We start from the raw sequence: 12,614 nt of genomic DNA, 5'->3' as shown, positions 1-12,614 counted from the left end.
GCACTGAAGCTCGAAGGGCCCCCCTTCACGCGCGCGCAACATTTTTGCTGTTTTGGAGCCGTTTTGGGGCAGTTTTATGCTGTTATATTGGCCTATTTCCGGTCGCCTACCCCCCCCCCAGAGTGACAGCCAATTTAGCGCATTGTTGCTGCTTTACACACAATTGCACTTTTCAGCTGCCCTTCTCACCAACAATAAAACACTAATCTTTTTAGACACCATTTATTTCATTCGGATTAGCAGGGAAATGTTCTGTGGAGCTAAAAAAATATATATATATATATTTTTATTTTTATTTATTTTTTATTGAGGGGCCCCTGGTGCCCAAGGGCCCATATGGTAGATCCGGCCCTGCTGATGAGGGAGTTGGAGACAGGTGTGTAAATGGGACGGTGTAAATGAATGTGGGAGTGGCCAGTGTGGAGAGACAGACCAACTGAGACCATGGCACAATGTCCCTGATCATTGTGTATAAGGGAACGGCCGGGCTGCCCCGTGATCGACAGACACTCTCTTTTGGGTCTGGACCTGAAAAGTTTGGGAAGCACTGCTGTAGGAGATAACCTATATACATGTGGTTCAGTGGCGTGCACAGACATTTAGAGGGGCAGGTGCTCAAGTTAAAAAAGGGCACCTTGTGCAGCGCGTGGAACCGGCCGGTTGCCTTAATCCATTTTGGGCGGGAACCCCTTTTGGTGTTAGCATTATGTTATGCTTTAGCTATTGAAAAATAGCAGATCTACAAGCTCATAGCGCGCCACCGAGTGGCGCGCTATGAGCTTGTAGGTCTGCTATTTTTGAAAAATCAAAAAAAAAGAGAGAAAAAAAAGTTTTTGTTTCTTTTTTTTTCCAAAAGGGCACATTGCCAAAAGGGCAGGGGGTGCTCTAGCACCCCCTAGTGTCTATCTGTGCACGCCACTGATGTGGTTAGATGGAGATGGACCTCTCCTGGGCTGAGGCCCATGCAGGCCAAAGCACCACACAGAGGTCAGTGCAGAGTGCTTATATGCCCCAGCAGGGATGAGGAGGAGGAGAAGTAAGTAACGTAGATCAGATCTAGCTCTAATACAGGGGTGCCCACACTTTTTGACTTGAGAGCTACTTTCAAAATGACCAGCTCGGCAAGATCTACCCACCAAATCAATTATTATACCATTGCTGAAAATAGTTTAAATATGTACCTGAGGGGGCTTCGGAATAGTAGAGTTTGTGTTACATTCTGTACAGTATAAGACAAATGCACATGGAATGAGAAATAGAGGGGGAGAAATGTTTTTTTTTTCTTTTTTATCGTTTTTTTTCTTCAATATATTTAAATGAAATACTCTTTAGGGGCATGTCATGTGATCTACCTGCACAGCCTTTGTGATCTACTGGTAGATCGCGATCTACCTTTTGGGCACCCCTGCTAATATCTCTGTTTCACCACTTAAACCCATACAGCAGGGGTTCCCCAATTCACCCTTTGTCAAGTCCCGTCCGTGGTTACGTGCCCCTCTTCGCAGCCATTGGTTGCCGTTTCGTGGTTGGACAAAAATCCTTTCTCTCCATCCACTATCTACTATCTACTCTAATATCTCTGATGACTGTCAGTGATGACCCGAGTCATCAGTACCAGAAACAGTACCAGTTTAGCGTTGACCGGCTTGTAGAAATAATTTGATTATCAACACTAAGAAAACTTATAGGAAATTATATTTGGTCCTGCTCCCGGTGGTAAGACACCACCGGTGGCAATCCATGGTTCAGCTATTGAACAAGTTCCATCTTACAAATATCTGGGGTGATCAACACCTTATCATGGTCATCTCATATTGACTATATCTGTAAGAGGATACAGGAGCGCATACTCCTTACGCCGACTTAGATCGATTTCAGTTGCTTCGTATTGATATCCTGTGCATTCAATTCTTATTCTAAACTTGGTGTCAGTAAAAAGGAACATCACAGGCTGTTTTTAGTTATTTTCCAAAAATGATGTTTTAGCAAATTCAACATAAACGGACGTGGAACAAGACAGAATGAGCCTGCTGGTTAGTCAGTCAGGGACCAATCAGAAGGCGGACACATGGTGAATCCTTTTTCCCAAGGGCCAAATTATGTCTAGGGTAATTTAAATGTTTTGCCTTTTTTAATTAAGTCATTAAAGGTAGCCAGGTAAGTGATATTCTTTGGTTAAAAAGCTCTATATTGTGATAGTACAATAGTACTCATATCATTGCTATATAGTACAGTATAGGGTCTTTGTTCAGTAACAGGAGTTACTCTCCATGTCTCTCCGGCTTTTTTTTCCAGAAACCCGTCCACCAGTGACATCATCGATGGGGAATCCAAGCTAATAGAAACTGCAGGCTTTCTACTCCTGAAAAGTTGCAATGCGAAAATGGAAGCCATCGTTCTCACGATAATACAAATCTAAACATTTTTGTAAAGAAATCTTGTTTAAAGGCGTAGTGAAACGGAAATGGTGGACATTTTATTTTTAAGTTTCAGACGGTCTCAAGTAGAAACACCGCTATGAAGTTTCTGAACCAATCAGAGCGTCGCATCCCTTCAGGGGATGGGACGGTAGCTATGGACGGGTAGCTATGCTACGCAGGACAGCGTGTGGATGTTTGTTTACAAATCAGATAGTCGACCAGCTTTACCAGTTTACTCTTAATGTGGCTTATTTCTACCCTATAATGTTTTCAGATACATTGTTTAGCGTGATGATTAAGTTGAAACCGAGTAATACACTCTCTGGATGTTACCTTGAATGGGAATAAAAACGGAAGATTTCTGTAATCAGTAGCAGCTGTGCAGCCTGTGCTGGAGATATGGGGAATTAAACTGGTGAGCTTCATTTTTATTGGCTTTTATCGATGTGGGCCTCGACACGTCATCACGCAGCACGTTTTCGTTTTCAGGAAGTAATACAAAATATTCTTTTGATATAAAAACACACAAAATGAGAATTTTCCCATTTTTTTGGCATCCATTGTTAGGTATGCCCATATGATGACCACGGATATGGTCTAAAAGTGTGAAAAACGTATTTTTCATTTCACTACACCTTTAAAGGGGCATTCCATTCATTTTCAACATTTTACTATGTCATTAATATACCTTAGAGCTGTTGTGTGGAAATAATTAAAAAGTTCCCCCATTCTGTGTTTCCTAAAACTGGAGATCTGAAAAAAAACATTAACATGGTGAAACACATCTTGATGATGTCATCAAGATGTGTTTCACCATGTTAATGAAATGTTAAAAAAATGTTTAAAATAATCTGCCTAACGATGATGTCACTGGTGGACGGGTTTCTGAACTGCCCACAGCCCTCCTATGAGACACAGACAGACACAGACAGTAGAAAGGAATTGTGCCATTTTATCATGATTATTAGCGAGGACCTATTATATAAACATAGGTTGAAAAGTGGTGAAGTGGTCCTTTAAACAGAAAATGCATTTTCAGGTCGGGATACCAATGTCATCCAATGGGAACAGAGAACGGGGTCAGGATGAATCCAAATCAACGCTGGCACGGAGGAGGCGCTGCTCCAACCTGGCAACAACACTGTGGGAGGAATTAATTGGCATAACAACTAAATTGGGAGAAAGAGAAAAAAAAGGGGGGGTAAAAAAATAATTGTCTGCCAAATGTTCATCCCAGAATAGGGAGGTATAATAGGGTTCAATTGGTTAAGCCACTGTGGACGGGAACCCCTTATTGATGTTATGCTTTAGCTATTGAAAAATAGCAGATCTACAAGCTCGTAGCGCGGCACTTGTAGATTGTAGCTTGTAGATCTGCTATTTTTTGAAAAAATCGTGAAAATGTAGCGCAAATCTTTGAATATATATTCTTTCAGAGCGAACGTTTTTAACTCAAATCTTTGCTTCTGGGGGGGGGGGGTCCCTGGAACAACATATTTTCAGATGGGGGTCCACAGCCAAATACAGATAATTCTGGGGGTCCTTGACGTGAAAAAGGTTGAGCAACCACTGACATAGAAACATAGGGTTTCAAGAAAACTGTCTAAATTTTTTTTTTAAGAATGGGTCGGCCTCAGGTCTAAATTGGTTAAGTAACTCTGGCAGGGCTGCCAGTGGAGTGATGATAATAATGCTCTGGAGAGCGACAGACACACACTGAAGAGAATGTATTTGCTTCATCACCATCACACTCTTATGAAGCTCCAATTGTTACCCGTAATCGAGGGTGGAGGAAGAAAAAAAAGGAAAATATCATGCATGCATTTTCAAACAAATAGTCGTGTGTAATGATGGTCCCACCATCTGCCACGCTGGAATGACAACACTGAGTTTGTCTGCAACGGGGACAAAACAAAGGGCTTATTTTCTCTGACGTCGTCACGTCTTTATGCCTCGGGAGTCGGGACAAGTAGACGGATTCTTATTTTATTTTTTACTTCTGTGATTACAAGTGTTCTAAATGTATTACTCTTCCGTTCTTTAGTAAACAAAATGCATTTTCACTCAGGTTAGGATGCCAATTGTATCCAATCGGGATAGAGAACTCGGTCAGGATACAGATTTAACAAGTGGAACACAATTCTATATTTTTTTAAGGAAGCTGATGAGATTTTGCAACCCACCTGAAAATGGATGTTCTGTATATTTAACAGTTGGAGAGATGGGGAGACTATGTAGACAATGTATGTGACGTATAGCTCTGTTTAACACAATTCTCTGAATGCTGTACCCCTCCAACTATGGGTTTTTGAGTGGTGCAACCACGCCTATAGACAAGTACAGTACAGCACCACTCACTTCAGACGGGTCTGATTTTTTTTGACACTTGCTTTTACAATGTATGTTTTGCACGCCAATAAAGCTGGAATTGCTCAATAAAGTGCAAATACCTCAACATTGTACTTACTGTAGGCACAGCACCATTTAGACCTGAGGACGATTCTAAAAAATGTCTTCTAAATCCTAACAGTTTTCTGAAAAACTCTGTTTCTATGTCGTTCTCAAAGATTTTCATGTCAAGGACCCCAAGAATGTATGTAATTGGCCCCCGACCCCCATCTGAAAATATGTTGTTCCAGGGACCCCCCCGAGAGGCAAAGATTTGAGTTAAAAACGTTCGCTCCGAAAGAATATGTATATTCAAAGATTTGCGCCACACTTTCACGATTTTTCAAAAATAGCAGACCTACAAGTTCATAGCTTGTAGATCTGCTATTTTTCAACAGCTAAAGCATAACATAATGCTTAGAACAGGGGTTCTCAACGTTTTTGGCCGGGGACCCCCGGAAATGCTTTGGCAATGTCTCGGGACCCCCGCCCCGCCCCCTCCCGACCCCCAATATAAATTGACTGCTACAATAACCTTAAACCATTTTGGGCGGGAACCCCTTTTGGTGTTTTAAGCATTGTTATAATTTAGCTATTGAAAAATAGCAGACCTACAAGCTCATAGCGCGCCACTCGGTGGCGCGCTATGAGCTTGTAGGTCTGCTATTTTTCTAAAATCGTGAAAATAAAATTTAAAACAAAATCTTTTTTTTTTTTCTTTTTTTTTGAAAATAATTTGGGGACCCCCTAAAAATAATTTGGCGACCCCCCGAGGGTCGCGACCCACGGGTTGAGAACCCCTGGCTTAGAACACCAAAATGCCCAAAATGGGTTAAGTAAATGTACTTAGTTCCTTTCCACTATACTGTTTCTGATCCCCAGACGGCCGCTATGCGCTATACACCAGCTTGTCAGGACCGCTGGCCAACCCCTTGAGAAACTCTAGGAATCCTATTAACATAATAACATATAATAACTGTAATAACATATCTCAGAGACTGACCAAACAGCATTATCTCTGACCCACACCACGCAAAACGCCCTGGAATATATAGTCAACATGCATGAATTATTACCATCAAACCATGCAGAGATACTAGGCTTCCACCATTTAATAAGGGGATAGGCTGACTGACTGAAGCACTCTTTTGTGTGTGTTTGTGAGGCTTTGCATGGGATCTTGAACCCATGCACTAGTAAGTGTAGCCGAAAAGAGGGACCCCCCCCCCCCCCCCCGTCCTTGGCCAGGGGGAGATACTGTACTGTCACAGTATGAGGCCTTTGGTCCTCAAATGTACATCGATGGGTCTCTTGAATAGGTTATGTGTTGTTATGTTGGTTGTGTGTGTGTGTGTGTGTGTGTGTGTGTGTGTGTGTGTGTGTGTGTGTGTGTGTGTGTGTGTGTGTGTGTGTGTGTGTGTGTGTGTGTGTGTGTGTGTGTGATTGCGCGCATGCGCGCGCGCGTGCGTGCGTGCGTGCGTGCGTGCGTGCGTGCGTGCGTGCGTGCGTGCGTGCATGCGTGGCTGCATGCGTGCATGGCTGCATGCGTGCATGGCTGCGTGCGTGTGTGCGTGTGGCCTCCAACTCGCTTTACGTTACAATGTACTTCACATTTGCCCATTCACACAACCGATGACGGAGGAAACCATGCCGAAGGAGGCAGTGAGGGCACCAACCTGCTCATCGGGAGCAGTTATAGGACGTTCAGCGTCAATTGCTCATGGACACTTTGACACCTAGCCAGGAGGAGCCGGGAATCGAACCTGGAACCTTCGGATTCCAAGACGGCCGTACTATACCTCCTGAGCCACTGCCACACATCACCATCACCATCACCATCACCATCATCATCATCATCCTCATCATCATCATCATCATCATCACCATCACCATCATCATCATCATGTAACCTTTTACATCCCTCAACTACTGACCGTGCCAAGAACAATAACGATGATTCAATTAACGATACCTCCTGCTCGAAAAGACCTGCTTCTTTCCCATGTAGCCGGGGGGGCACATGCAGGCCCAAAACCTCAAGGAATAAAGAGTTTAACCTGTGATGTCATGCCGTACTTTTTATTTGTGTTTTTTCTCTATTAATTTGGTCATAAGGGTCCACATAATGAGAGGCCTGCTTTGCCGTAAACACTGCGAGAAAAAAAAGCTATGGCTATTTTTGTATACCACACCAAGGACAACCCATGAAGGCAACATTTTCCAAATGTCATTATGCTTTAAGTAGCATGTGACATGTCTGAATCCATTCCAAGCATTAGTTTTACACGAAAAACACTCAGTTAGGCCATGGCCACTTCACACCTCATCACAATGTGCTGACCTCATCACTTGGAATACCAGCTCAGTGGTCTTGTGGTTAGAGTGTCCGCCCTGAGACTGGGAGGTCGGGGTTCGATCCCCGGGCCGGGTCATACCAAAGACTCTAAAAATGTCTCCTTGCTTGACACTCAGCATCAAGGGTTGGATTGGGGGTAAGTCCCTGCGACATACTAGCGTCATGTCCAGGGGGTGTACTTGTACATCAAGCTGCCTCACGCTACAGAAACAGGAGATAGGCTCCTGCCCTATGGGCCTCATGGCTCGGCAAGGCTACTTACTTAATGATTGAAATGCGAGTGAAATGTTTGCGGCTGCAAGAGTCAAATACTTTCCAAGCTGTTCTTTGTGACTTAACGCATAGATGCATCATGCATGTGTCGCTTGGATGAGTCTGTGAATAACATCATTGTCAGTATTAAGTAACCCTGGGAAGAGCTGCGGCCACTATAGACACTCCTCCAGCCCTAGGAGACGTTGGCCTTAAAAAGCCCCACGTTTAATTATAACTGCCACAAATGGCATGTCTAACGTGTCCGGACGGTTTTTATTTATGTTCCTTGTTGTGTGTAATTGTATGTTTTTCTATGGACCACGAGTCTGCAATAAAGACCTTCATTCATGCATTCATATCTCCTTTAATTCTCCACGCTGTGAGCTCATCACATAAGCAGGCATCTTGGCCCCACGAGCATCGCATTGGCCTAGTCGTCTATCTAAACATGAGGTCTAAACACACATTGTGTGATGACCACAATGACACCCCAGACCCCAGTCACCAGTGGTGGACAAAGTACTCACAGTTTTTGAGTGGTGTAAACCACTCCAACAACTGGCTTTGTACCCGTGTATGTTCGTACCAAAAGAATCACACCCGTGTGAACTGAGTGGTGTAAGGTATTATATAGCCTGATTGTGTTCTGACGTAATGTCTGACGTAATGAAATCAGCATCAACCAATCAGCATCAACCATGCTCATTTTTTTTGCACAGACAGACAGACAAACAAAGCCAGTTGTAGGAGTGGTTTACACCACTCAAAAAGCTATGTACCCGTGTCTGTCCGTACCAAAAAAAATCACACCCGTGTGAACTGAGTGGTGTAAGGTCTTATATAGACTGATCAGCTGTGGTCTGACGTAATGTCTGACGTAATGAAATCACACCCTTGTGAACTGGGTGACCATAGCAATCATGCTCATTTTTTGGTACGAACAGACAGACAGACAAACTAACAAAGCCAGTTGTAGGAGTGGTTTACACCACTCAAAAATGAGCACGGTTGCTATGATTTCATTACGTTTAGACATTACGTCAGACCACTGCTGATCAGTCTATATAAGACCTTACACCACTCAGTTCACACGGGTGTGATTTTTAGTATCAATACTGCAATGTAGAAATACCCTGTTACAAGTAAAAGTCCAGAATCAAAGATTCATTGAGTAAAAGTACGAAAGTATTGGCATCAAGATGTACTTAAAGTACCAAACGTATAGAAAGTATACCCATTAGTGCAGAATGTCCAACTTCACAAGTTTTCAAATGCATACAAATCTTCTGAAATGGCCCAAATGTACGTATACAGGGCTGAAGTGGTTAATGTATGTTTTGGAATAATAATCCACAATCAGTAAAAAGTACAAAATGTGGATCTGAGATGTAGTGGAGTAGAAGTAAAAGTACTGGAAATTGAAAATAATGAAGTAAAGTACAAATTACTCAAAATTGAATGTATCTTTTGCTGAGATTCTGAATTCTTATAACTCCCATGAGTCCCCATCTTTTAACCAATAGTCTCAAAAAGAGTCTCAAAAGTCATACTATTAACCCTTAAAGTTCAATTCATTATTTCAATTGACTTTTGGCCTTTGTGCCCTAAAACAAACACCAAAGGCCAAGTGGCCAAGTGACGACATCCCAGGACTGATAGATAGGTGCTGTACTCCACCTTATGTAAAAACAAGCTTTTACATGAATTCTTAAATTCTTAAATCTCCAAGCTCAAGTGAAGTACCTCAACATAGCAGTTTCTCACCCAGAAGAAAGGGGGAAATCGTAGAAAAAGTTGCAATGCTGCCATCTAGTGGCTACATGTATACAGCAATAAGGTCTTAATAGGACAACTTTAGTTTTTTTCAACCAAGGTTAATGTTTTAGGTTGTTGTTATTAGAGAAAGTTGAAGATGAGTGTTATTTTATTTTCATTTGCTGCTTTCTTTCGTTGTAGCTTTTTTTGACAGGAGGGCGGGGGGATTCGAACATGGGACTAAATGTGTATTTTTTTTACAAAGGTTTATAGGGATTTATTTTTTTATTATAGTCCTACTAGACCCCAAGAAATTACATTTGGCCACAAAAGAACACAGGATCTACTGAATGTGAAGGGGGTGACAAACTGACATGTTGAGCCCTACAACACAGTATGGCATCCCCCTATAGTACCCCCCTTCACATTCAGTAGATCCTGTGATCTTTTGTGGCCAGATGTAATTTCCTAGGGTCTAGTAGGACCATAGTGAATAATTAAAAAAAATACATCGCTATAAAATGTTGTAAAAAAATACATATTTATTAGCCCCATGTTCGATTGCCCCCGGCCCCCTGTCAAAAACAGCTAAAATCGCTAAAACGAAAGAAAGCAGCAAATGAAAAGCAATTAACATCATCTTTTACTTTCTCTAATAACAACCTAAAACATGAACCTTGGTTGAAAAAAACCTAAAGTTGTAGGATTTTGATATAAAATGATGTCATAGGTATATTGACTTATTGAGCTAAACATTATCATGATTCCACTGTCACGTGTACAATCAAGAACAATTGTTTTTCACTGATTTGCATTTAACCCCGAATAGCATGCCAACCAACAACAGAACTGACTTTTTATTGCCACGCTTTATTATCCATTAATTTGCTTTAATTGTAAACGCACGGTTTACTGCTTCCATCTCCTCCATCCATTATTATTATCATTGTGCCGTCCACCTTAATTATTCATTCATTATGGCTTTGTGTTTGCCAGTGGGGAAAAAGGAATATTGATTTTCTCTGTTGGGGGAAGAAGAAAAAAAAGAAAAGAAAGATGGCCAACAGGGGTCTGTGTCTGTGTCTGTCTGGCTGCTGCTGCCATTGCCCCTCCCTACTACGTAGTTGCATCATCTGCACACCATTTTTCCATTCCGCCCTTTTTTTTCTCTCAATGAATTCACTGGTACTGGTTTTTTCAGTGTGAAGGAGGTTTTAGTGCCGGCTCATTTATAGTGGGAAGTGACAGCTGACATGTTCCTTTTTGACACAGTGCAGTCACACTAGGGTGACAGCTGCTTTTTTGGGGGAAAAAAAGAAGAAAAAAAAGCAGATCTACAAGCTCAGAGCGCGCGTACATGCGCCACACACAAAGTATATAAATCAGGAAGGGGGGGCTATAATTTGCTAGAGTTATACACTGGAGGCAATGACTAGTATTGTCATACTAATAGAATCCATCCAGTGCTTCTCTGGCTGCGATTATACAGTGCTAACGATTTTTTATTGTTGCCTGCATGGCAGCAGTGGCCCTCATATCATCCCATGGGAAGGATACTGAACAACACGGTGTGGGTTTTAGGCAGCATGTTACAGTATATGGATGTGTATAGACCACTGCGTCCAAAACACTGGGTCTGGACCCATTTGTGGGTCGAGGACACATTTTTAATGGGTCCCTTATTTATGTTTTGTTTCCTATGTTTAGTTTTTAATTATTATTATTTCAAAACAACAATTCCCGAAAAAGAAAAAAAAAGCTAACATTTTCATGAATTGAAAACAAAATTCAAAGATTTTTTTTTCAGTAATTTCAGAAAGAAATCTAAGAAATTCCATACATTAGAAAACAAATGTTTAATAAGTAGTGAAAATAGCCGATCTACAAGATCGGCTATTTTCACTATCACTAGTTCACTAATTCCCAGGCAAAGGTCTAATTTCTCTTTTGGGTCTCAACCTAGGCTACAATGTTTGGGAACAGGTGCATCTGGTGACCTGCCATCCTGTAGTTTGTATCGTTTCAACGTGCATAGTATTTATTTTATTGATACTGTTTAGACTGATGCATGCTGGGTTCTTGGTTTACTATATGATCCTTTAGATTACTATCTCTATGCATTTCATGTATTTTACTACCTTGTGTTTGCCTTTGCTTACTGTAAATCATTCTGGATTAATTAACCCATTAAGACCTGTGGGGCAGATTCTACAAAATGCACTTTTAAATCAGTAAATATCACACTTTTTCAAGATATTTTCAAAAATAAATCACAGATGTGAGCTTCATGTATATCTGCTACTTTTGAATAGCCTCAACGGGGGAAAAAAACGCATTTGCTAAATGCCTAAATTGTAAATTAAATTATTATTGCTGCTAAATGACTGAATAGGCTGCTGCCATGTTACTGCTGGGTCCGTACATCTGATACTGTATATGATTTTATCCCAGTGCATGTTGAGTATTTGCGGTGTATTTTATAGCATGATTGTGTACCTGCCTTGTTTTTCCAATAGCTGAATATAAAACAGTGTGATGGAATAATTATATTCATACAGCCTTCAATCGATACAGCACATGCAGGCACAAAATAAAAGGCTATTCTAAGGATTAAGGGATATCGAGTTACGTTGTTGTATGAAACACTATATCTATCGCATTATTTTGTAATCATTTTTGCTTACTATCACAGTCTGAGTTGCATTTATTATAAACACTGGGGGGGGGTCAAAGTTCAACTTCCGTTAATTCCAGCAATGGTCAAAAATGTAACCATGTGCGTGTTCGCTAAGATTGTAATTCGAGGTTACTATTTTTTTCCCAGTTAATTATTTCACCTACTGATTTCTATAAAAAGGGCTAAATCATTTACGTATATATAATTGCAAAAGAAAAAAGAGAGAAAATGTTTACATCGAGTCATGTTTATGCATAACGAGAGCGTACTAAACAGGTGGGTCAGTCGCACGCTGACCGGCCGCATAAGTAGCAGCTGTTGGGTTGTTATTTTTTATTTATTTATTAGAAACACATTTTATCGCAATTAATTTGTTCGCCGTCGGGTGGAAACCTTGTACTGCATGTCCAATACCGTATTAGTCATAAATGTAAACAGCATGTGGTATACAGTCGGACATTAAAAGGATCCCTGGCTGGTATTAAGACAAATATGCCTTAATACATTATAATTGCCCTCTATAACTCAAATCTAAAACACCTTAAACATTGTATTTATTTTATAAATTGATCATCTTTCACTCAATAGGGAGAACTCCTGTCGCACGTTGATGACGCCATTTGTCCATGTGTGGTCTAGCCCTATGGAATACATATGGAATGCATGTGCATTATATTGCATGTGCAAAATATTGCTTTGATGCTCATATTAACCATAGGAAGTATTACGTTGTTTTTATTAACACATGCATTCCAAATATTCC

This window comes from Electrona antarctica (genome assembly GCF_951216825.1).
Source record: "Electrona antarctica genome assembly, chromosome: 8".
Taxonomy (NCBI): Eukaryota; Metazoa; Chordata; class Actinopteri; order Myctophiformes; family Myctophidae; genus Electrona; species Electrona antarctica.
This window is presented reverse-complemented; position numbering follows the sequence as displayed.